Genomic DNA, 25241 nt, shown 5'->3' with positions numbered 1-25241 from the left:
AATAGTAGCCATTGATTTATCCTTCTAGAATGGAAGTTGGGATTTATTGTGACTTTCAGTATATGGAGAAAGCAATGTGTTCGCTTTTAAAGCATCTATTAGAGAAATAAAGCACTATATTTATTGGTTTTCGTATTTTGGTATTTGTTTTCTGCTTGTAACTTATTTAGTCTTCTTGGTAACAAAGCCCAAATTTTGGCTATTTGCCTGGATTTCTTGGTGAACCAGTGCAGGTATGGTGTGACCTTTGACTCTCCATCAGCTCTTTTATTTTTTTAGAGATAGTCTTGCTCTGCTGTCCCAGCTGGGGTGCAGTGGATCAATTATAGCTCATTGTAACCTGAAACTCCTGGGCTCAAGCCAACCTAGCCTCAGCCTCCTGATTAGCTAGGAAAACAGGTGTATACCATAATGCCCAGCTAATTTTTAATATTTTTTTAGAAATGGGGTCTTGCTATGTTTCCCAGGCTGGACTTGAACTCCTCAAGTGATTCTTCGACTTTGGCCTCCCAAAGTGCTGTGATTATTATAAGTATGAGCCACTACCCCCAGCTTCCATCTATTTTTTCAACTTTGTGGTCTGGTTTCTTTTCTTATTTATTTATTTATTTTTTTGAGACAGAATCTTACTGTGTTGCACAGGCTGGAGTGCTGTGATGTCAGCCTAGCACATAGCAACCTCAAACTCCTGGGCTCAAGCAATCCTTCTGCCTCAGCCTCCTGAGTAGCTAGGACTACAGGCATGCGCCACCATGCCTGGCTAATTTTTTCTATATATTTTTAGTTGGCCAATTAATTTCTTTCTATTTATAGTAGAGACGGGGTCTCGCTCTTGTTCAGGCTGCTTTCGAACTCGTGACCTTGAGCGATCCTCCTGCCTCGGCCTCCCAGGGTGCTAGGATTACACACGTGAGCCATTGCACCCTGCCTGTGGTCTGGTTTCTGAAACAGATTGGATTGTTCTGGAGAGTTCACTGAGGTTGATAGTTCTTTCTCAATTAAAAATGTCAGTGAATGTGGGAAACATCCCTTTCTAAATCTTTTCTAAGTATACCCGTCATCATTGAGGGGATCTGATATTTCTTCATAGTATCCTAATACTGGGGCATAGTACCCTGTCCCAGAGACAAAGGAAGAGGGTTTTTTTTTTTCTGCATTTATTTATGTATGTGGTAATATGATCCTTATTTTGAGATTTATGGCTCCAACAGTACATTTTGATCAGGCTGTGGAATTATGGAGGGAAAATGAACTTCATTCTAAATGAGCATATCTGAAAGCCTGTCCTTCAACCTGGTGTCATTGTAGGAGCACTGTCTTCTAGAAGGGAGTTAACACGAAACTCTGTGAAACTCTCAACTATTTAAAACCTTTGAGATGAGGTTCAGGCTTCCTAATATAATATCTGAGGCAGTTCAGGATCCTCTCCCTAAATTCCTCACCAGTGTTTAGCATTGTTTATCTCTCCTCTCAGCTTGCACATTTTACCTCTAGCACTGCTGAAATGTGCATTGTACTGTGCTTGCAGTTCTTCAGATGTGCCATGCCTCTTCTCTCAGTGTCTTTGCACATGCTCTTCTCTTGGCCTAGACATCACTTTGTTACTCATAATTGGTATACTGTGACTCAGCCTTTAAGACTCAGTCTAGGAGTTAACCTTTTCCAGAAAGCTTTCCTTGACTTTCCAAGGTTGGGATTGAGTACCCCATCTCTGAGTTACTCTGATTGTGATTATCCATTTATTTATTATTTGTTGATATCCTCCACTTGCAGTGGGCAGGGATTATATCTAATTATCCTTTTATTCTCAGACCTGTCTTGGGACCTTGCACGGAATAGGCACTAGTAAGGACTTATCAAGTGAATCCACAGTTTTGGGCTGGCCTGTTAGCAGCTGTAATTTCCCAGCTAGTCACTATTACTCCATGTTGCTCTAGGCTAAGTTTTAATAGAGTGGCTTTTCTATCATGGCTGTTGTCCCTTGCTCTCTGCCCTTTGTGTTTTCTCAACTCTACTTCAGCTACTCTCATGAAGCTGTCCTCTACTCTTTACCCATAGCTGGGCAAGTGGAGCTGTGTATGTAGTGGACACATAAATACTCAGAACTTTATTTGTGGCAGATCCTGGAATCTCACTTGGAATGAATGAAGATTACTGTGATGAATGGAGAAGCTGGGATCTTTCGATTGCTTTTCAGACTCTCTCAGTCTAGTGTTCTTTTTTCTGCTTCCAAGTTTCTTCTTTATTAACCTTTGGTCGATTTTAACTTCTAGGTAATGTAAAACAAGTGCTACGAAACCAAATTTTATCATATTCTTGTGGATTTGATTTTTTTTTTTTTTTTGAGACAGAGTCTCACTTTGTTGCACAGGTTAGAGTGAGTGCCGTAGCATCAGCCTAGCTCACAGCAACCTCAAACTCCTGGGCTCAAGCGATCCTCCTGCCTCAGCCTCCCGAGTAGCTGGGACTACAGGCATGCGCCGCCATGCCCGCCTAATTTTTTCTATATATATTAGTTGGCCAATTAATTTCTTTCTATTTATAGTAGAGATGGGGTCTCACTCTTGCTCAGGCTGGTTTCGAACTCCTGACCTCAAGCAATCCGCCCGCCTCGGCCTCCCAGAGTGCTAGGATTACAGGCGTGAGCCACCGTGCCCGGCCTGGATTTGATTTTTTAAACTGAAATAGGGGATGTGACTTATCTGATGGTGGGATGACTGAGACTTTAAGAAATATGGGGATTTATAACTGCTCTATTAAGCCCTTAGTAGTTTTTAACAGGTGATTAATTATGATTCTCAAAAATATTTTACTCAGCGTCTTAGTAGCAAGCAAAAATAATCATTTATGTACGTATTCATTCAGTCAGCATGGGTATCAGGGTCTGTGTTATGTTGTTTCTTACGATACAGAAATGAATAAGACGTGGTCACTGTCTTCAAGGAGCTCCCAATCTTCAAGGAGCTCCCAGGTGCAAGAGAGAGAAGGTAGAAACAAATACATTACAGTTCAGTGTGTTGCAGTTGCTATAAAATAAGTACCAGAGAGGGAGTATTAAAACCTTTTTCAGGGATGAGTTCGTCGGGGAGGAGAAACCTGAGTTTATTTGTGAAAGAGACTAGGTCTTGTGTGTGGACGATTCTGGGTATAAATTCAGAAGTCCTGAATTTAAATCCCAGTTTAGCTGTCTGACGTGGGTAAGTTGTTTAAGTGCTCTGAATCTCAGTTTTTCCCCCCCTGTAAAGTGAGGATAATCATGTCTATCTGCCTTTGAAAGTTGTGAGGATTTAATACATGTGAAAGAACCTTATAAATGTGCTATACAAGTATTCTGGTTTTTGGTTTTTATTTACTCATTGACAATAGTATTTTGACCGATTAGAGCATCAGTTTTCATACCCACACCAGAAATAAGTGAGAAAAAGATTGAGTATATTAGTATGTAGATGTCATTTATGAAGTGCTAACATCGTAAACATCATGAATTAGGACAAAGATTTAAAGTCCAGAATCCATGAAACTTTGATTCTGTGCTATTATGGAAGATATTGCTTAAGGTGCCTAATGAATGGTCTCTGAAAAATCATTGAGTATGGTTTTGAGTGGCTTGGATAGCAACATGCCAAATAGAAAGAGCTCCATTTCCTGTCAGAAGACTTAACACTTGCATCCCAGTGATGCACCTTATTATGTCTGTGCTACCAATCAAGGTTAACGTTTCAGAATTTCATTTTCCTTGTCAATAAAATAGAAAAATAATAGTTACTTTGTAGACTGTGAATTAGGGATAAATTGGGTAAAGTGTAAACCACTAGCCTTAATCAGTTAAAAGTTTAATTTATGGAATATTAAAAACTTGTTTTCCCTTTCATTAGTGTAGACATCTCTAGAGAAACTAGCTTTAAAGAATGGAGGGGGGATTCTGTCATTTATGCTATATGGACACTAATAGTATTTTACCTCCTCTAAGTTTACTCTTCAGAATAATTTTGCAAGGTGAGTTTAAATCCCAGTGGTTGCACTTACTTACTGTGTGACCTTCAAAGTTACTGAATCATTCTAAAATTTATTTTCTCCATCTTTTAGATGGAGATACAGTGTTATTCAATGATATGGTTGTTGGGGGATTAAATGAGGTAATTAAAGTGCTTAGTTCTGGCACATAGTGTGATTTCAGTAAAAAGTAGTGCTATGAGTTGATTGTGTCCTAAAATTTATATGTTGATATATAATGTTAATATATAATATATGTTGATATAATCTACAATGTGATAGTATTTGGAGATGGGGCCTTTGGGAAATACTTAGGTGAGGAGAGTAGAGCCCTCATGATGGGGTGAGTGCCCTTATAAAAAGAGACATCAGAGAGCTTGCTTCCTCTCTCTGTGCTCTCCAGTATGTGAAGATAAAATGAGAAGAGGGCCATCTGCAAATCTGGAAGCAGGCTCTCAGCAGTTACTGGATCTGCTAGTACTTTGAGCTTGGACTTTCCAGCCTTCACACCTGTGAGAAATAAATATTTGTTGTATTCTGTTACATTATAGCAGCCTGAACTCAGGTAGCATTGTTATTATCACTTTCATTTTATTTATTATTATTATTTTAAACACGACTGTGCTTTTCCTTGAAACTTTCATTTTATAAATGAGGAACTGAACACAGAGTTAGAAACCTGACTAGATTCACTAGCAAAAATTAAGGATGGGATTCAATCCAGGTTTGTATGATGCCGAAGACTTTACTGTTTATCCTTTTACCAGGCTACATTTTATAATTAACAATTCATTTGTATGGAAATGTATTCTGAAATGCTGTAGAGCGCTTGGAAATAATTTGTTATTCTCAGGTATTTAAAACGTTCAGTGATATTTTACTAATAGTTTACATAAACTTGAAACTAAATTGGCTAAGGACAAAACTCTCTGGCTTGGCTTCTCTGTGATTAGACACAATTTAAATGCAGACATTCTGGGGTGATAGTGGTTAGTAGAAAGAACAGTGTGTATGTGTACTTGTGTGTGTGTGTGTTTCCCCTTAAACAGCTTTATTGTGGTAAAATTGACATACAATAAATGATACAAATTTAATGTACAGTTTGCTAAGTTTTGAGGAATGTATGTATACACTCATGAAATCATCACTATAGTTTAGGTGGTGAACATATCCATTACTTCCCCAAAGTTTCCTGGTATCTCTTTGAAATCCCTCCTCCTGCTTTCCCCCATTCAAGTGACCACTTATCTTTCTATCACTGTAGGTTAAACAGTGGTTCTGAAGTCAGACCAATCAGGATTCAGTCACTTCATCACTCAGCCTTACTTTACTCATCTGTAAAATAGAGATTCTATCCTCTGCCCAAAGGAAGATTAGGAACAATGTATAATACATAAATAGCCTAGCATAGTGCCTGACACATAGTAGGCCCTCAATCCCAGGAAGCCAGCATTACCAGCCAAGCTTTCAGTTGGTGGTCCAGAATACATTTAGAAGGTCAATATCAAAATGCATTTCTATCACCTAGAGCTCCTGTCCTCTTCCACTGAATGGGCTTCTAGTGTTTTTGAACCTGGAAAATTCAGATTTAGGGATCTTGAGGCCCTAAGGGGCTTTCTGGTGCTCCTTCCTTCCCACCCCCATGCCCAGTGTTCCACATGCTATTAATTATGAACAGATGTTCTTTATAAATAAGCAAAGAACTCCACGGCAGATTTTTGAATTCTTTATGCCTATGTTTAAGTCTGGCATTGCGATAAAACTGCATAAGCAATGAGCTTCTAGTCAAAGTTCCACGTTTTAGTTTTCATTCTGCCTTGGGCAAATCATAAAATCTTTCTGAGCCTCAGTTTTCTCATATGTAAAGTGGGGGAGGATCATACTTCACAAGTTTGTTGAAAAATTAAAGGAGAATTCTGTAAGTGAGTTGTATCATGAGGTTATATTAACAGTATATCTATTGTGTCCTATGACTGCTTCATAGTGTTAGAACTTTGTAAAAGGTTCAGGTAGCATTTAAATCTTTTTTGTTACAGATATTTTTTAGGTTCTACTAATAGGTAGAAGACAAAAGCAAAAACCAAAGGTTAAAAGTGCTTAGACTTTAAAGTTAGAAACTTTAATTCAAATCTTAGTTTAGTAGCTGTGTGACCTTAGACAAGTTATTTAATCTCTCTGAGCCTTAAATTCTCACCTGTCAATAAGGGATATGTGTTCTACTTCAGAGGACTGTTGTGAGGATTAGAAATAATGTGTGTATAGTGGTTGGCCTATAGCAGATGTCCAGCGATGCTAGTTTCATTTATTCTATTTCTAAAATTGGTAGACTTGTGGATTCATTGAACTATTACTGAAGGGATTACTTTTGCCTTCCCCATTCCATGATGCAGTTCAGCACAGGATAGCTGTTAGGTAGTGTGTCTCACATTTCCCATTTAAGTTTGTAAATATAGTTCCAGGTTTATGATGCTAGCAAGTTATTGTAAAGGGATTTTTTTTTTTAAATAATGGGAGAAACCTATGCCATGCCTTTGTACTCATTCATTCTCATTGCTCTAGCTGAAGTTACTTTGTATTGTGGGAGCCAGGGAAACCACAGGCCCGTTTTTCTTGTCTCTTCTGTTTGTGTTTATTTGGGTCGGAGGATTGTCTAAAGGTTTCCTAGTGAATAAAGTGGATTTGCTGAATTCAGATTCTTTTTCCTGGGCGAACCCAGGAACAACCTGGTTGGGGGTGGGGGGGACAAACAGGAAAATGTCAGGAAAAATGGTGAATTCTCTTGAAAAATTGTCAGAATCTTTGAGTTGGGGGGCATGTGAATAGTTGAGTCTCCATTCCCCCCTTTCCCTTCTAGAGCCTGTACACTCCAACACAAAAGGAGCTTTAAGATGGAGGTCTGCATGTAATTTCCTAGAAATTACTGCTTCTGGTAACTGCTCATTCAGTTTGCACCTCTTTGCTGCAGTAGATGAAACAATGGAGACAATAAAGCCATTTATCTGATAGCTGTAGCCTCAATGGGATGTTTGTTTTAATAATGGTATAATTTGCAGGGCTCATAAATTGTGATTTTATTCTCATGGAAATAACTGCCCGGTGGTATTTGGATTCTCAGGTCTCCTGTTGTGGATAATTTCAGTAACATTCTGGCTGACAATTCCTTTTATTCCAGACTTCGTTTTAGATTGTTCAGGCTGGTTGGGTAATTAGCCCAGTGCAGAGCCAATTTTCTTTAGTTTGGGGCTGGCAGGTGGTTACCAGGTAACTAAAGGATCTTCTGAAAGGGGAAGAAATTCTGCTTAGGGATTCAAGGCAAACTACCCAGGTTTGTTTTGATTATCTGGGATTTAAAAAATTCTATCTAATGCCAAAATATGTGATGAAAATTAAAAATTTAAGTCATCTGAATATTTATTTTCTATGGTACCAAATGACTCATTATATTTGGGATATCATATATTTGAGTTATTCATTTTCATCTACATGTTTTGGCTGGGAATATCCACAGAGGCAAAGGACAATAATAGCTACCACGTGCTAGATTTTGCCCTACGTGTTTTACATACATTATCTGTAAATCTTAATGAGAACTCTGAGAGGTAGATATTGTTTCCATTTTACCTATGCAAAAGCTTAAATTCAGAGTAGTTTAGTAGCTAAATTAAGGTATCCCAGCTAATTAGTGGCAAACAATTTACCAGATTCACAGCTTATACCAGGTTTTCAATTATAGTATGAGACATTTTGAAGATAACATTCAAGTGTCTATTAAACTCTTAGATAATAAAGCAGTTGGCTTAATAATATATTGTACACAAATCAGATGTTTATGACAGCAGTAAGGTACATGGAGTATTTTGGCTGGGCGGAGGTGGCTCACGCCTGTAATCCTGGTACTCTGGGAGGCTGAGGCAGGAGGATCACTCAAGGTCAGGAGTTTGAGACCAGCCTGAGCAAGAGCGAGACCCCATCTCTACTAAAAATAGAAAGAAATTAATTGGCCAGCTAAAAATATATAGAAAAAATTAGCCAGGGCATGGTGGCACATGCCTGTAGCTCCAACTACTTGGGAGGCTGAGGCAGGAAGATCGCTTGAGCAGGAGTTTGAGGTTGCTGTGAGCTAGGCTGACGCCATGGCGCTCTAGTGGGCAACAGAGTGAGACTCTGTCTCAAAAAAAAAAAAAAAAGATACATGGAGTATTTTCATTATCTTACCAAAATTAAAGGACTTCCAGACATAATGCTGTTTTAAGAATCCTTAGAAGTTTCCAAAGCATGGTATAGTTACTGGAAAAAGCCTCAGACTAGGAGTTTGAGGATTGTTTTCAAAATCTTGGTACTGCCATTTATTGAATGATCTTGGATAAACCTCTTAACCATCATTGGATAACTCTTAACCCTTGGATAAGGCTTATTTTGCTCGTCTGCAGAATAGGGATATGATATCCACTTTACAGAGATGTTAGGGCTAATGTATTTGGTAGTGTCTGGCATATGCCTATAACATAGTAGGGGCTCAAAAAATGTTGGTTTTCTTCTTTTTTTATTAACTCTACTACTAGTGGAGTATCAAGGAATAATTTGATGCTTCTTTCATCATTGGCAGCAGGGTTTATTAAAAGATGACCACCTTCTAGTGCTATTATGCTGATACTGTTGAACAGAGTTCTTTGTTTTCTAGGAATTTGTTGCTCTAGCTAGGTAATTTGTTTAAGGGACATTTAGACAGCTGGTTTATTGTTCACACTTTCTTGGTCAAAAGAGTGAGTGTGTATGTGGAAAGGACATTGGGTTTGTAAATGTACAAACTTGTAAAGTTTAGCTTTGCTATTAATACTTAATATTAGCTGAGTTTTTTTGGGACAACTATCTTTCTCTGTCCGAGACTTGGGATAGGGATAATAATAGACCTTCCCATCTGTTGTGAGGATCAAATGAGATAATGGATGTGAAAATACCTTTTAAATTGAAAAATGCTAGGCAAGATAGTAACAATTATATGACTTTCATAATTAGATTAGGTAGGGCTTAGTGAGAATTTCCTACCATTTAAAAAAAAATAGGCCAGATGAGGTGGCTCATGCCTAGCACTCTGGCAGGCTGAGATCGGAGGATCACTTGAAGTCAGGAGTTCAAGACCAGCCTGAGCAAGAGTGAGACCCTCGGCTCTACTAAAAGTAGAAAAATTAGCTGGGTGTGGTGGTGCACATTGTCCCTCCCAGCTATTGTCCTAGCTACTTGGGAGGCTGAGGCAGGGGAATCTCTTGAGCTCAGGAGTTTGAGGTTGCTGTGAGCTAGGCTAGTGTCAAGACACTCTAGCCCAGGTGACAGCAAAACTCAGTCTCAAAAAAAAAAAGGGACGATTCTTGAATTTGCATGTAATCCTTATTCAGGGGCCATGCTAATCTTCTCTGTATTGTTTCAATTTTTGTATATGTGCTGCTGAAGCGAGCACAGAATTTACTACCATTTTAAGAGGAAAATTTAAAATTTCACTTGAGCTATATTTAGAAGAATTTTTTTTTCCAGAGCTAGGGTCTTGCTCTGTTTTCCAGGCTGGAGTGCAGTGGCTGGATCAAAGCTCATTGTAACCTCAAACTCCTGGGCCCAAGCTATCTTCCCATCTCTACCTCCCGAGTAGTTTGGACTATAATTGTGCCACTATGCTCAAATAATTTTTTAATTTTTATTTTTATTTTGTAAAGATGAGGGTCTCTTTATGTTGTCCAGGCTGGTCTTGAACTTCTGGTCTTAAGTGATCCTCCTGCCTTGGCCTCCCAAAGAACTGGGATTATAGGTGTGAGCTGCCATGCCCAGCCAAAGAAGACATTTTGATGAGTTTTACAAGAAGAGGCCAGAATGAGCTCCTGTTTAGAGAAACTATTGAGTGAATGTAACTACATAGTAGAAATGAGAATGGGGTGAAGCAGAGGTACAACTGTGAGGGCACGCCTCAGGGACTTAGAGAAGAGATTTGAGATTTGCATCTTGATCTAGTATTGATCTATAGAATAAATAAGAGAGATGCTCCTTGTTTAGAAAAACTTAGGACATTGGGTAATGTGTGGAAGAGAAGTGGTTGAAAGAATAGGGTTGGAAGGGGGAGGGGAGGGAAAAAAAAAGAAAGAATAGGGTTGGAGTTAATAGCTGTAGCTTCCCTCATGAGGACACTCAAGTTGAATTCCCAGTTTTAAGTCTTCTAGGAATATGTACAGAGGTTAAAATAGATTTTTTTTTTCATTCGTAACTAACTCTTCCTATCCCCCAACAGTTAAGTGTGTCCTTTTTTGGCAGAACTTTCCAAGTGAGTCTTGTGATTATTGCACATGAATCCAGTGGTGGCTCTCAGGCGGGCACATTGACATATTTTCATTTAAAGAAGTGCAGGTGGCTGGCAAGTAGGGAATCTGCTTCTACAAACTAGAAAGCTTAATTTTATGTGGTCATATTCAAGTTATCTCTTCCCTGAAAATTGATTCTGTTTACAGTGTTTTAGTAGAGCAGATGATATTTTTCCTAAGTGGAGCATCAACCCAAATTTTCAATGTGTTTAATTATTGATGTATCTGAATGCTGCATTGTATTGGTTAAGGATTTTTCCATATGAAGACAGGTTTCTGTCTTTGAATTTTGGTACAAAACTAATTTTATTCATTTTTCTTTCAGGGGTATGTCAGTTTTTCTTTACTACAAATGACTGCATTATGTTGTTTGGATCATTGCCTTCTCTATTGAGTATTAGGGTAGAATAGTTGTTGTTTAGTACAGTTTCAAGTCTGCATTTTATTTGTTTGTAAGAGTGCATTTACGGCTGGGCGCTGTGGCTCATGCCTGTAATCCTACCACTCTGGGAGGCCGAGGTGGGTGGATTGCTCAAGGTCAGGAGTTTGAAACCAGCCTGAGCAAGAGCGAGACCCCGTCTCTACTAAAAAAATAGAAAGAAATTAATTGGCCAACTAAAAATATATAGAAAAAAAAATTAGCCAGGCATGGTGGCACATGCCTGTAGTCCCAGCTACTTGGGAGGCTGAGGCAGGCGGATTGCTTGAGCCCCCAAGAATTTGAGGTTGCTGTGAGCTACGCTGACGCCATGGTACTCTAGCCTGGGCAACAGAGACTCTGTCTCAAAAAAAAAAACAACAAAAAGTAAGGAGATTTTTTTTTTCCTTCTATTTCTGAGCATCTGCATTTTGTAAGGAGATGGGTTTTCATAGGCCCCAGTCAGAATCAGTCTGAATCACTTTATCACAATAACTTCATATAGAATAATGTCAACTGATATTTGAGTAATTCTTTCTTTGTAAAGTATTTTTATGTGATTTAGAATTTTTCTTTTTACTAATCTGTTTCTTAAACTAAACAGGTAGCTTTTTGGGGGTAGGAATGTGTTTTTTCCTCATCTTTTTACTCACTTTATTTAGCACAAAGCTAGGAATAATGATAATATTAGCTGACATTGTGCCATCTCCTAGGCATTGTGCCAAGAGCAATGTTTGTTTTAATCTTCATTATCCCCATTTTATAGAAGAGAAAACCGAGTCTCAGAGAAAGGAAGTAATTGCGCAGCCTCACAGTGTATGAAGGGATGCAGCTGTGATTAGAACCCAAGCAAGAGCCTGCATATTTAACCCCTACATTATATTTTCTCAGAAAATTAATGAATGAATATATAGGCATATATAAAATATATTGTCTATCTTATTTGAGCCTTAAAACTCTGACATAGATATTATGCTTTCCTTATCTATTCTATAGGTGAGGAAAAGTCAAGTGAATTAATAATATAGATCATCTGTTTGCTGAGTGGTAGAATCTGGACCTGGAATCCCAGGTCTCCTGATGTCAAATCCCTATTTTTTCCCCCTCTATCATACTTTTAGCTATTGGTTAGAGCTTCACATCTATTTTCGTAGGAATGCACAGTAATCTTTTTGGTATGGAAAATAGGTTCTTTAATTTAGACTAACTAAAGAAAAGAGGCAGCCTTAAAAATCTTTTTTTTTTTTTTTTTTTTCGAGACAGAGTCTCACTTTGTTGCCCAGGCTAGAGTGAGTGCCGTAGCATCAGCCTAGCTCACAGCAACCTCAAACTCCTGGGCTCAAGCGATCCTACTGCCTCAGCCTCCCGAGTAGCTGGGACTACAGGCATGCGCCACCATGCCCGGCTAATTTTTTGTATATATATTTTTAGTTGGTCAATTAATTTATTTCTATTTTTGGTAGAGACGGGGTCTCGCTCAGGCTGGTTTCGAACTCCTGACCTTGAGCAATCCGCCCGCCTCGGCCTCCCAAAGTGCTAGGATTGCAGGCGTGAGCCACCACGCCTGGCCTAGCCTTAAAAATCTTTATGTATGCTTTTATTTTTCAAATCTAAGGAACAAAATTCACTGGTAGTTAGACTGAGAGCTACTTGAGGGTAGACAGGACAAGTGTGTGTGTGTGTGTGTGTGTGTGTGTGTGAGAGAGAGAGAGAGAGGGAGAGAGAATGTGAGTGTGTGATCTCCATTTTCCTGGTAACTGGCATAGAGAGTATTTTCCATAAAGGTCGCTGAGGGAATGCATGATTGAAAAAGTCAATGCTGAGTCTAGGATTATTAGAGAGTTGATGATATTAAAATTGCTAGTTTACTTTTATATCCTTTGCTTTCTCCTGATTGCTTCATTCTTGGTCATTATTTGAGTATGTTTGAGAATTACAGTAATACTAATTATAGTGGCATTTAATATTGTTGAGCCAGTGTAAGGTAATTGTCTATAACAGAGCCTTCATATGAGAGAGGGATAACGTCTAAGCATTTTGTAACACTTGAGGAAGCAATTTTTCTGACGTCTGGGTGCACTTAATTCTATTGGACTCTTTTTGATTGCCTTGTCAGATTTATTTTGTATTTCTGTAAAGAAGATATGACAGTGGCAAATTCGTTTTTCAGTATTTTTTTTGCTTAAGTGTGCATTTTAAATAAAGAAATTGAAGTGATACTATATTCTGTGACTTTTCTGCACTTAAATATTGGCATTAAAATAACAGCATTATTTTAATATTATTAGAAAATGTATAAACTTTGGAATTTCATGGAGCTGGAAGAGCTCATCATTTGCTCCAGCCTCTCAAATTACAGATGAAGAACAGAAGCCCAAAGAAGTGAATTGATTTGTTAAAGGTTATATAGTTTGAAAATGGAGAACCTGGGACTAGAACCTAGGTTTCCTTGTATTTACCATAGCACACTCTTTTTCCTTTGAAAATTCTTTTTTTTTTTTTTATAAATGTAAAGTAAATGTTTATTATTGGAGAAAAGAAAAATGTATACTAGAAAGTTTAGATTCTTTCTCCTCATGCATTTCTTTTAGAATAAAGTTCCAGATATCAACTATGAAGATATTTACAAGGATAAATTTTTTTCATCACATGACCATTTACTGTGTGGTGGACATTTTTTCATAGAAGCCATATACTGTAAACTAAATATATTCTTATAGTTTAGAAGAAGCTTAGAGCAATAATGTATTAACAAAGAAGATGGTATATTTTACTGCAAGATATTATAAAAGTGATACAATTCTGTGGCTCTTAAATGTTTAATTACTTGATTTGAACAAAGGAATGAACAACAACCAAAAAAAAGACACTCAGTAAAATCATCAAGACAGGGCTGGCTTTAAGATTTTTTTATTCGATCCTTTCTACTTTCACATCATCTCCAATGAGCTGATACACGTAAGTGACCACTGTAGAAACCTGGATATCCATTAACACAAATGATGGAATAATGTTTGTTTCCAAGGCATTATATGCTCCAGTGGCAGAACCTGGGTTAATGTAGAATTTATTTTCATGCTCAAATGCTTCAAATTTGTGTGTGTGTCCTGAGATAAGAATGTCCACATCAAACTGCCCCTGCAACAGGGCTAAGCTGGCCATATCTCCCCATGGAATAACTTGATATCCATGGATCAAACCAATTTTGAACTGTCCAACAGTCACAACTTTCTCTTCTGGATAATTCAGATTCTCATCAAAATCTCCTCTCACAATATGAACATCACCAGCCAGAGTCTTGAGATAGTCATAACTCTCTTTGGTGCAAAGGTTTCCTGTGCAGAGAATGTGCTGAATCTTTCCTGGCACCAGAAGTTTTTTGAATTTAGCTGGCAAACTGTTGCACTGGTGTGGGATGTGCAGATCTCCTAATACCAACACCAATTTGAGGAGTGTCCTTGCCCAAATTCCACACTTTGACAAATCAGGTTGGATATAGATCATATAGAGTCCATCCTGTCACGGGGCTCCGCTCAGTCACCACAACCGCCGCTGCCCTCTTCCTCAGGCTCCTCTGAAAATTATTTTCTTAAAGGTGCTGTCACATGGCCAAAGTCATAGGCTCAGATTTTTTGGCTCATCTGTCCTGTGAACATGTATCATATCCTTGTTATTTTATAAGAAAAGGATATTATGGGACTTTTGATAGGAACATGTCAACAGTAACAGATCAAGGGTTTAGTTCCGTTAATAGCCTCTTCCCTGGCCCTTGAGAAGAAGCCAGTTTGCTTCATTTGGCTTCTAGGCAATATCACATCCAAATGCAGTCATGTCACAGCCTTGGTTTTCCAGCTGCCCTGCTCTGCATTATTTTTGTGTTAGATTATAGTTCAAAATATTTGAGAATTCCTAAGTCCCTCTTCTTATTTTAGTCTCAGATGGTTATGTTCAGATAAATTACCCCTCATTTAAGAATGTTATAATTGATTCTGTTGTTTCAGATTGCAGATTTGAGTGTCAGGTAGTAATCTACATATTACTATATCTTTTAAGAATATATTGTTTTAATATGAAAGCTGTAGGAGATAAAAAATTACAATCCTGGGCCTTCTCTGTCACTTGGCACATGTCAATCCAACTCTTTTCTCATTTTATGTCTATGAGCTGCACATGAATGTATCCTCTCCAATCTCGAAGGTACTACCAATAACTAGTAGATTATTAGGCCCCTGAAATTTGTCTCACTCAGTTTCCTTGCAGATTTTACAAGTGTGGAGGGTATATAGTTAGAATACAGGGTAGCTGTTGGAAGAAACCCAAACATACAGTGGCTCAAACAAGATAGATGTTTATCTCTTATATAACAGTCCCATGGTAGGTCTGTTATGATCACAGTGGTCAGAGGTTCTGCTCCATGAAATCATCCAGAGTTCTAGGTTCGTTCTATCTCATTGCTGTCCTAGACTATGCATGCTCAAAGACAGCTTATTAACACATACACCTTGAGATGAGTCAAGAAGGGAGAAGAGAGAGTATAGGGCACACAGTTGCTTTTGGAAAAAAGATGAGCTGGAAGTTGTATAAATCAATTTACCCGGCATTTCCTTCATTATCTTTAGAAACATGGCTTACCTGGTTGTAAATATCACTGAGAAATGTAGTTTCCAGCTGGGTTGCATGTGTCCAGTTAAATCTTGGCAGAGGGTGAGGGTCAGGGAGTATCAGTACTAAAAGGCAGAAGGGGGAAAATGGATACTATTAATATTAGTGGTCTCTTCCATAGCTAGAAGGTAAAAATAATAAGACTCTTCCTTCATCCATTATCTTTTAAAATTCTCACCACAACCTCTGAGGTAGGTGGTATTATAACTATTTTGCTAACTGAGAAACTGATTTTGAGATATTAAATGCCTGGTTTGAAGTCACAGGCTGGCTTAAAACTGACCTCATTATCTTCCCCAAACGTTCTCTTCATGTTTCTTATCTCAGTGAATGACACCACCATTTTCTCAGTCACCCAAGCTGGAAATTTGGGATTTCCTTATCTTCTCATAGGCCTTTAATCACTTAGCTGTGTAGATATTATCACTTTAACATTTCTCAAATCTGTGCCTTTCTGTCCATCCCAAATAGCTGTTACCTTACCTCAGACTCTGAGCAGCTCTTGTCTGGACAACAGCCTCCATTCTTGGATCTGTTGCCAGGGTCACCTCCAGCGACTTCCTCTTCTGAGCCCAACCCTGCCAAACTACTTGCAGTCCCCAGGACTTACCATATGCTGTTATACTGTCAAATGTTTATTCATGTTGTTTCTTCTACTCAAATTGTCCTCTTCCCCTCTCAACTTGACAAATGTAGCCTTATTTTATCTTTAAAAGTATAGCACTGGCTGGGCGTGGTGGTTCACGCTTATAATCCTAGCATTCTGGGAGGCCAAGATGGGAGGATCGCTTGAGGTCAGGAGTTTGAGACCAGCCTGAGCAAGAGCGAGACCCTGTCTCCACTAAAAATAGAAAGAAATTAGCCAGACAACTAAAAATATATGGAAAAAATTAGCCGGGCATGGTGGCACATGCCTGTAGTCTCAGCTACTCGGGAGGCTGAGGCAGTAGGATTGCTTGAGCCCAGAAGTTTGAGGTTGCTGTGAGCTAGCTGACACCACAGCACTCTAGTTTGGGCAACAGAGTGAGACTCTGTCTCAAAAAAAAGTCTAGCACCAACATCACTTCTTCTGTAAAGCTGTTGCTTTCTTTTCCAGTTAGAATTGACTATTTTCTCTTTATGCTTGTTCTGTGTTGATGATTGTCATAGCACCTGTAACACTTTATTGTAATACTTTATGTATCTTGCTTTTATCATTGGTACTCAATACTGTGCCTAATATTGAGCATCTACTTAATAATTGCTTGAATGAGTAGAGTATGTGACAGACTGGTACTTGAATTCAAATCCTGTGTTTTTCTTATCATGATGACTCCTCCTGTGTAAGTGTGTACGTATTTTTCAGGAGTTGCTTCCCAACACCAAATTTGGAGATCTGAACTTCCAGGAGCTCTTTTCTTTGGCAGTCAAGAGTAACCCTGTCTGGTTACATTCTTGATCTTAAAAAAAAAAAAAAAAAAAAAAAAAAAAAGAGTAACCCTGGTTGAAAAGGGCTATTTCAACAAATGAGTGCCTTTGTGGCATCATCATTGCCCTGTCACGTGTTTAGAATTCCCATACACAGTTTAGTTGACATTTATAAAAGTCCAACTCTTTGACCTTAGAATTATCAAACTTGTGGCAAAATTATTTTTCCATTTGGATTTTGGGGATGTGCTTTACCTTTTTATGTAGGTGCTGCTAAAACTATTGTCTATAACTTATAAAACAGATGTTGGATACTTGGCTTTACTTTTTATTGATTACATAAAAGGACAGAAGAAGTTTGCTTTATATTTTGGAGGAGAGGCAGGCAAATTAGAAAAAAATACATCCCGGGCGACTTCTGGGGCCCCCTCTCTTGGGGCCCCAGGACCTCGTCCATAAAAAATAAAAAATAAAAAAATAAAAAAAAAAAAATTAAAAAAAAAATAAAATAAAAAAAAGAAAAAAATACATCCCCTTGAAGACTTGAAGATAGTTTTTATTCTTAAGTTTATGTACAAAGTACATACATGAAAGTGGAAAAGGAATAACTTCAATTTATGATAGGCACAGTTTAGGGAAACATGCTTACATCTCAGTGATGAGTGTAAATTCAGCTTGGCTATTATCATTTCTGATCACTAAAGCTCACTTATTGTGGCTTTAAACCATCTGTTTTGGTGTTAATCCTTGAAGACTCAGTTGGTGGATGTTAATGTGATAAAAGGTAATAAAGCTTGAAATATGGCAGTCATTTGGTCTGGTTTACTTTTCAACTAATTGTATGCAAACTTAAGTGTGTTTGGGAAAAAGGAAAGGGAAGAATTAATGCTGTAGTCAACTATTTTGATCTCAGCTTGAACCCGGCACACCTGTCACTGGCTTGTGGAAGTTTTCCTCCATAATTAAGAGCTTCTCTCTCATGTTATTACTTAATTGGATGCCACGAGAGCCTGGTGAAACCGTGGAATCCTCTTAATTGCATACCAACCTTTAAAACAAATCACCAATGTTTAATGTGGTATTGTTTTTATAAGCCTTCCCTGGAAACAGTGTAGATTGCTTCAAGTCCAAAAGGAAATGTATTCCCTGTGTTTTAGAGCATTGAGGATTCTGCTGTTTATGAAAGTCTTATAAATACTTTGAAACATCCTCCTTGAAGAGTTGAGGAACATAATAATGTTTACACAATGCTTTACAATTTGACTAAGTGCTTTCCCTTTCTTTATCTTGTTTTAATTCCTATAATAGCTCTAAGAAAGGTATTATAATTATGTTTCCCATTTTATAGGTGAGGAAACAGAGTCAGAAAGGTGACTTGCCCAGCATTATACAATTCTTGTGGCTACTGATGTAAACCCTAAACCCTACCTTCTTGTTACATCATGCTATTTCAGTGAACATAAATTGCATGTGTAGAAATAGTTTAGTGAGTTAGTTTTTCCTTTAACTTGTTTTGTCATAAGGTAGTCTCAATTTAGCTTACTGTGTTTGGTACTTTTCTTTTTGAGCTTTCAACCCTTATACATATAGTGGAAAGAGGCAGCCTGGTAGTAGGTGAAGAAGCCAAGGAGCTGGTGAATGACAGCATTGCCCCATTCCATGCCTTGGTCATGACTGTATCTAGCTGAAACATCCTTCTGTAAGGTTGTCTGGGTTTTGTGGTTCTGCTGCTTTGTGGATAGGTCCTTTACAGTGTATTTAAGTGCTGAGCAGTTATGACAGCTGGTCTGAATGAGCTTCTGTGGCAATCACCTCCATTGAGGCCCCAGTGCCTATTTTCCTCTCCTACTATTAGGACCTAGTAGTGGAAAGAGCTTTTGACAGGGAACCAGGAAAACGTAATTCTATAGTTGTAGTTGGGTGATTTGTTAGCTGACCTATTCTCTTTAGGACTAAGTTTGCCCAAACCACCTCTATGAAGACTTACAGAAGTCTTTGTGGCCTTAATGCCTTTTTTTTTTTGAGACAGAGTCTTACTTTTTTGCCCAGGCTAGAGTGAGTGCCGTGGCGTCAGCCTAGCTCACAGCAACCTCAAACTCCTGGGCTCAAGCAATCCTGCTGCCTCAGCCTCCCGAGTAGCTGGGACTACAGGCATGCACCACCATGCCTGGCTAATTTTTTCTATATATGTTAGTTGGCCAATTAATTTCTTTCTATTTATAGTAGAGACGGGGGGTCTCACTCTTGCTCAGGCTGGTTTTGAACTCCTGACCTCGAGCAATCCACCTGCCTCGGCCTCCTAGAGTGCTAGGATTACAGGCGTGAGCCATCGCGCCCAGCCCTTAATGCCTTTTTGTTGGTTGTTGCAATAACCTGTTCACGTATTCGCTGTGTAGTAATCACATTGTTCTGCAAATTTTGTGTCTTTCATTCCCACTAGAACTATACATCTAACCCTTTTTTTCTACCAGACTTTCTGTACTTGAGAATAATTGACCCAACTGTATATTCTGTGAGAGCACAACATAGACATTTGTCGTAGACATTTGTAGACATTTGTACTTGTCGTAGACATTAGTAGACATTTGTAGCTTACGTCTTTAGCTTCCCCCTTATCTCAGCAATGGCGTCAGATGTTAGTTTTAGAAACCACATCTCCCCGCTACTTTGTCCCATGTGGTTTGGGTGGGAATTTCTTGGCTCTGGTGTTATGTGAACCAGGCCCAACCTAACCAGGGCATCACATTACTCTGGCCACAGTGATTGGTTTAGGTGTAAATATATGTTTTAAGCTTGTCTAAACCAAATGTTCAAGACTTGCAGGAGCCACTGCAGAAGACCTCCCAGTCCTGCTAGACTAGAAGGGTGTATGGCTGGAGCTGCTACAGCTATTTTGCTACCATAAGAAGAAAGAGTCTTCTGTCATAATAGAACCAACATTGAGGAAGTGAGGCTAAAGAGGTGGAGAAGGTGACTTTCAGCTCTAAATTGAGGCTTCCCCACTACCCTAATCCTGGGCTTCAGTTAATTAAGTCAGTAATTAGGCTTTTTGCTTAAACTAGTTTGGGATCAGTTTTCTGTCATTTACAAGTGAAAGAGTCCTAACTGATTTCTTTTCTGCATCTAGTGTAGTTCATGGCCTAGAATTTGTTAAATGCATAAATGAATGAACTCTATGAACTCTTCTTTCTTAATCTTAGTTTCTTTTTTTTTTTTGAGACAGAGTCTTGCTTTGTTGCCTGGGCTAGCATGAGTGCCGTGGCGTCAGCCTAGCTCACAGGAACCTCAAACTCCTGGGCTCAAGCGATCCTGCTGCCTCAGCCTCTGGAGTAGCTGGAACTATAGCCATGTGCCACCATGCCTGGCTAATTTTTTTTCTATATATATTAGTTGGCCAATTAATTTCTTTCTTTTTTTTTTTTTGAGACAGAGTCTCGCTTTGTTGCCCAGGCTAGAGTGAGTGCCGTGGTGCCAGCCTAGCTCACAGCAACCTCAAACTCCTGGGCTCAAGCAATCTTCCTGCCTCACCCTCCCGAGTAGCTGGGACTACAGGCATGCACCACCATGCCTGGCTAATTTTTTTTTCTATATACATTAGTTGGCCAATTAATTTCTTTCTATGTATAGTAGAGATGGGGTCTCGCTCTTGCTCAGACTGGTTTCGAACTCCTGACCTCAAGCAATCCACCCGCCTCGGCCTCCCAGAGTGCTAGGATTACAGGAGTGAGCCACCGTGCCCAGCGAGTCTTAGTTTCTTTTACTATAAATAGGAATAATAATTTCTGCTTGCCTGGCTCAAAGGGTTGTCGTGAGTTAATATAAAGAAAAGCTTTCTGATCTCCTTCAGCACTTTATACCAAACAATTGATCACTTACTTATATATTTATATATAACCATTATTTAATGATTAAGTTTTTTTCTTTCAACTCGATTGTATACCCCCTAAGGGTGGCATTACATCTTACATATCTATTGATTTTGCCCTACTACTCACCATGATGTTGTGAGAATAGTGGGCATTCATGAATATTTATTATGACAATAACAGCTATAATTTATTGCATACTTTTTTGGGCCAATGTGCTATAGGCATTCTATGTAAATTAGCTCCAAATTTTACTTAGAAAATAGCTCTATTAGATAGCTATTAGATTAGTAGTATTGTCCTCCGTGAATGATTATATAGTGGAAATGATTATATGATAGAAAATAAATATGACTGATTCTTCCCAAGAATATACCAGGAATGTTTGAGGGGTCTACCTTAAGTGAATGATAGAGGTGAATATCAAGTAAATACCTGATAGGAATGAAATCCTGGCCTAGTCTGGAATTGCTTCAAAAGCTACCTGAGAGTCTTTTGTTGGCATAGTTTCATTGATTGCACCAATCTATTTCATCACTGTTAAATAATAAAAGATATAGAGAGTAGTGGCATTGGAAATCTGGTCACAAGAATACTATATAGTATGGTGATGTCCCACTGAATATCACAGTGAATGCCCCCTCTCTGGGGCTCTTATGAATTGATGCCTTGCTAAATATGCTTGACTGGTACCCAGTGAATATTTTGCTCAGGTTCAGGCAGAACTGCCCTGTTAGTAAGTAATCTTTTGTTTTTTAGTGGACTTTAAATTCAAGACTCCAGATTAAGAAAGAAATCAAATGAAAAAAGTCTAGTATTTTAGACTTCATTCTATGATGGAAAACACTTTCACCTTGAAGCAAGACATCTGGATTATAGAACAAGGTCTCAATCAAATGGTTTTATTTACTGAGGATCTGCTAAATTATTTGCATATATTATCTTTAAAAAATTTTTTTTGTTTTTTGAGACAAAGTCTCTCTGTCGCCTGGGCTACAGTGCAGTGGTGTCATCATAGCTCACTACAGCCTCAAACTCATGGTCTCAAGTGATTCTCCTGCCTCAGCCTCCTGAGTAGCTGGGACTACAGGTGCATGCCACTGTGCCTGGCTAATTTTTCTATCTCTTATAGAGATGGGGTCTTTCTCTTGCTCAGGCTAGTCTTGAACTCCTGGCTTCAAGTGATCCTCCTGCCTTGACCTCCCAAAGTGCTAGGATTACAGACATTAGCCACCATGCCTGGCCTTGCATATATTATCTTATATAATCCCCAGAGGAACCTTTCAGGATAAGTGTTCCTATCTCCATTTATGATGAAGAGACGTCATATAGCTATAAATATTCCCCTGTAATGTTTTGAACCACAGTCCTAGTATTGCAGCATTGAACCTCAAGATCACGAATCATACGGAAAGGCCGGGTGTGGTGGCTCATGCCTGTAATCCTAGCACTCTGGGAGCCCGAGGCGGCCAGATTCCTCTAGGTCAGGAGTTCGAAACCAGCCTGAGCAAGAGTCAGATCCCGTCTCTAATATAAATAGAAAGAAATTAATTGGCCAACTAATATATATAGAAAAAATGAGCTGGGCATGGTGGTGCATGCCTATAGTCCCTACTCAGGAGGCTGAGGCAGGAGGATTGCTTGAGCCCAGGAGTTTGAGGTTGCTGTGAGCTAGGCTGATGCCATGGCACTCACTCTAGCCTGGGCAACAAAGTGAGACTCTGTCTCAAAAAAAAAAAAAAAAAAATCATATGGGAGAAGAGAATATTTAAATTATCCAGAAATTTATTTTTTTAATATATATATATATTTTTTTTTTGAGACAGACTCTCACTTGTTGACCAGGCTAGAATGAGTGCCATGGCGTCAGCCTAGCTCACAGCAACCTCAAACTCCTGGGCTCAAGTAATCCTTCTGCCTCAGCCTCCCGAGTAGCTGGGACTACAGGCATGCGCCACCATGCTTGGCTAATTTTACATATATATATATATTAGTTGGCCAATTAATTTCTTTCTATTTATAGTAGAGACGGGGTCTCGCTCTTGTTCAGGCTGGTTTCGAACTCCCGACCTCGAGCGATCCGCTCGCCTCAGCCTCCCAGAGTGCTAGGATTATAGGCATGAGCCACCTCGCCCGGCTCAGAAATTTATTTTTATTGCCCAGAATGAGTAAAGTATTACATTTACCCCTTACTTAAATGATACATATATAAAAATAAAGTCATTTCAGTAAAGTAAGGGGATCTCATAAAGATCTTGGTTTATGGATTTTTAAAAATGTGAATATGCCATTTTCAGTTCTCTGTGGCATAATTTTAACATAGTTATTAGGGATATAGTAGGATTTATAAAATTTGTATGGTCTTTGGTATATTTATTCCACAAAGGATTGAGAGTAGCTTACAACAGTAATCTAATAAAATACTAATAAAATAACAAAAAATTATTCAATACTAATGAAAATAGAATAATGTATATGTGTCTTCTCAGTTGCAGTAGGTGAGCTACAAATTTACCTCTGAATTTCTTGGAAATCTAGGGAAGGATGACTTTTAAAAGGAGAAAAGAAGACAGTTCTGTGGGCAAGGAGTTTAGCATGTAGGCATAGGAAAAGGCGTGGACATAGCTATATATTGGTGTGAAACCTCAATGAAATGATCTTTGTTTACATGTTTTATTACAGTACTTTTAATACAGTATTTTTTTGTAAGGTTCTATTTGTAGGGGAAATGGACTAAAATGAAACTGTAGAAGCTACAGTTTAAACTAGTATAGGGTAACTTCCTAGAGGTGGAACTTAGTTCATTTTCTGCTGCTATATCAGAATACCTGACACCTGGTAATTTATAAAAAACAGAGATTTATTTCTTACAGTTCCAGAGGCTGGAAAGCCCAACGTGGAGGGTCCCATATCTGGCAAGGGCCTTCTTGCTGTGTCATCCAATGGTGGAAAGTGGAAGGCCAAGAAAACGCATGGTTGGTGGTGGCACAGTGCAGTACAATTTACATTTCTGTGATTATGAGCACTCAAAGGAGGGAGAAACCACTTTTGGCTTGGGTAATCAGAAAGACTTCCCAGCAGAGCAACATGTATGTTGGCAGTACAACAGGCAGACCTATTTGGCTAGAATGGGGACATAGTGTAGGAGCCCAGACCAACCAAACACACACTGTAATCATTCAGAGTATTTTAGTCAGCTTGGGCTTGTGGTTTAAATGTGTTCCCCAAAGTTCATGTGGTGGAAACTTAATCCCCAATGCTATAACAGTGTTGAGAGGTAGGACCTTTAAGAGGGGATTAGGTCTTGAGAGCTCTGCTCTCATGAATGGCTAAATGTTGTTATTTGAGGAGTGAGTTTGTTATCTGGAGATGGGTTTGTTATAAAAGTGAGTCTGTTCCCCCCACCCCCCTGCCACCAAACATATGCTCTCTTGCACTTCCACCTTTTGCCATGGGATGACACAGCAAGAAGGCCCTCACCAGATTTGGGTCCCTCTACCTGGGACTTCCCAGCCTCCAGAACTGTAAGAAATAAATCTCTGTTCTTTATAAATTACCTAGACTCAGTATTCTGATATAGCAGCACAAAATAGACTAAGATAGGCTGCCATAACAAAACACCATAGACTCGTGGCTTAAACAACAGACACTTGTTTGGACATGGTGTCTCACGCCTGTAATTCCAGCCCTTTAGGAGGCCAAAGTGGGAGGATTGCTCAAGGCCAGGAGTTCAAGACCAGCCTGGGCAACAAAGCAAGACCCTGTCTCTATAAAAGAGAACCTCCTTTGTGGTGTAGTTTAATCCCATTTCTCAGGATGTGTATATGCTAAGAAGTGGCCTTTTCCCTCCTAGCTTTTATGTTCAAATATACTTGGCTCTTCTTTCAGTTTTTGTTTTATGTTTTGTTTTTTACTAAAACTTTTTAAATTTTCAGCTAACACATTTATGCATTTTTCAGATTCTTCTTGATGACAAAGGATGGCTATTGACACATTTCTGAGCTCATGATACAATTGTTAATGGTGTGAAAATGTGCTTTGGCATGTACAAGTAATAACACACTTAAGTATGTTAATAATAAATTAAAATTAAGATAGTTGACATTACAGAAAATAATAGATTAGCCTCTGCAAAAAGTATTATAATTTTTAAAGCAGATAAGCCAAGGATATAAAAATTGAAAAAATTTGGTTTAGATATTATCATATAATTTTTTTGATGAATGACATTTAGTTGTAGAAGGTAATACTTGCACGGTACCTGACATATTGTTGATATTCAGTAAATGTTTATTGAATTGTATTACTTTTCTGTTTTTAAAAACTTTTTGTTTTAGGCCGGGCATGGTAGCTCACGCCTATAATCTCAGCACTTTGTGAGGCCAAGATGGCAGGATTGCTTGAGGCCAGTAGTTTGAGACTAGCTTCAACAACATAATCAGATCTTGTCTTTACAAAATATTGAAAACAAAAAAAAAATTGCTGGGTGTGATGACACACGCCTGTAGTCCTAGCTTCTTAGGAGGCTGAGGCTGGAGGAATGCTTAAGCCCAG

The 25241-nt window shown here is 38.7% G+C and overlaps 1 protein-coding gene, 1 non-coding gene and 1 pseudogene across 3 annotated transcripts in view; 1 reads left to right on the top strand and 2 right to left on the bottom strand.

Moving 5' to 3' along the window:
- The window catches only part of FAM168A (family with sequence similarity 168 member A), a 192212-nt gene that overhangs the window by 13197 nt on the left and 153774 nt on the right, over nt 1-25241 (top strand). The window lies entirely within an intron of this gene.
- Nucleotides 9342-9448, bottom strand: LOC142870727 (U6 spliceosomal RNA). The gene has a single exon (XR_012919072.1). It is a non-coding gene; the product is annotated as a U6 spliceosomal RNA (small nuclear RNA).
- LOC142870609 (vacuolar protein sorting-associated protein 29 pseudogene) lies at nt 13640-14285 on the bottom strand (annotated as a pseudogene).

This window comes from Microcebus murinus, chromosome 4, assembly GCF_040939455.1.
Source record: "Microcebus murinus isolate Inina chromosome 4, M.murinus_Inina_mat1.0, whole genome shotgun sequence".
In the NCBI taxonomy this organism is placed as follows: domain Eukaryota; kingdom Metazoa; phylum Chordata; class Mammalia; order Primates; family Cheirogaleidae; genus Microcebus; species Microcebus murinus.
This window is presented reverse-complemented; position numbering and strand designations above follow the sequence as displayed.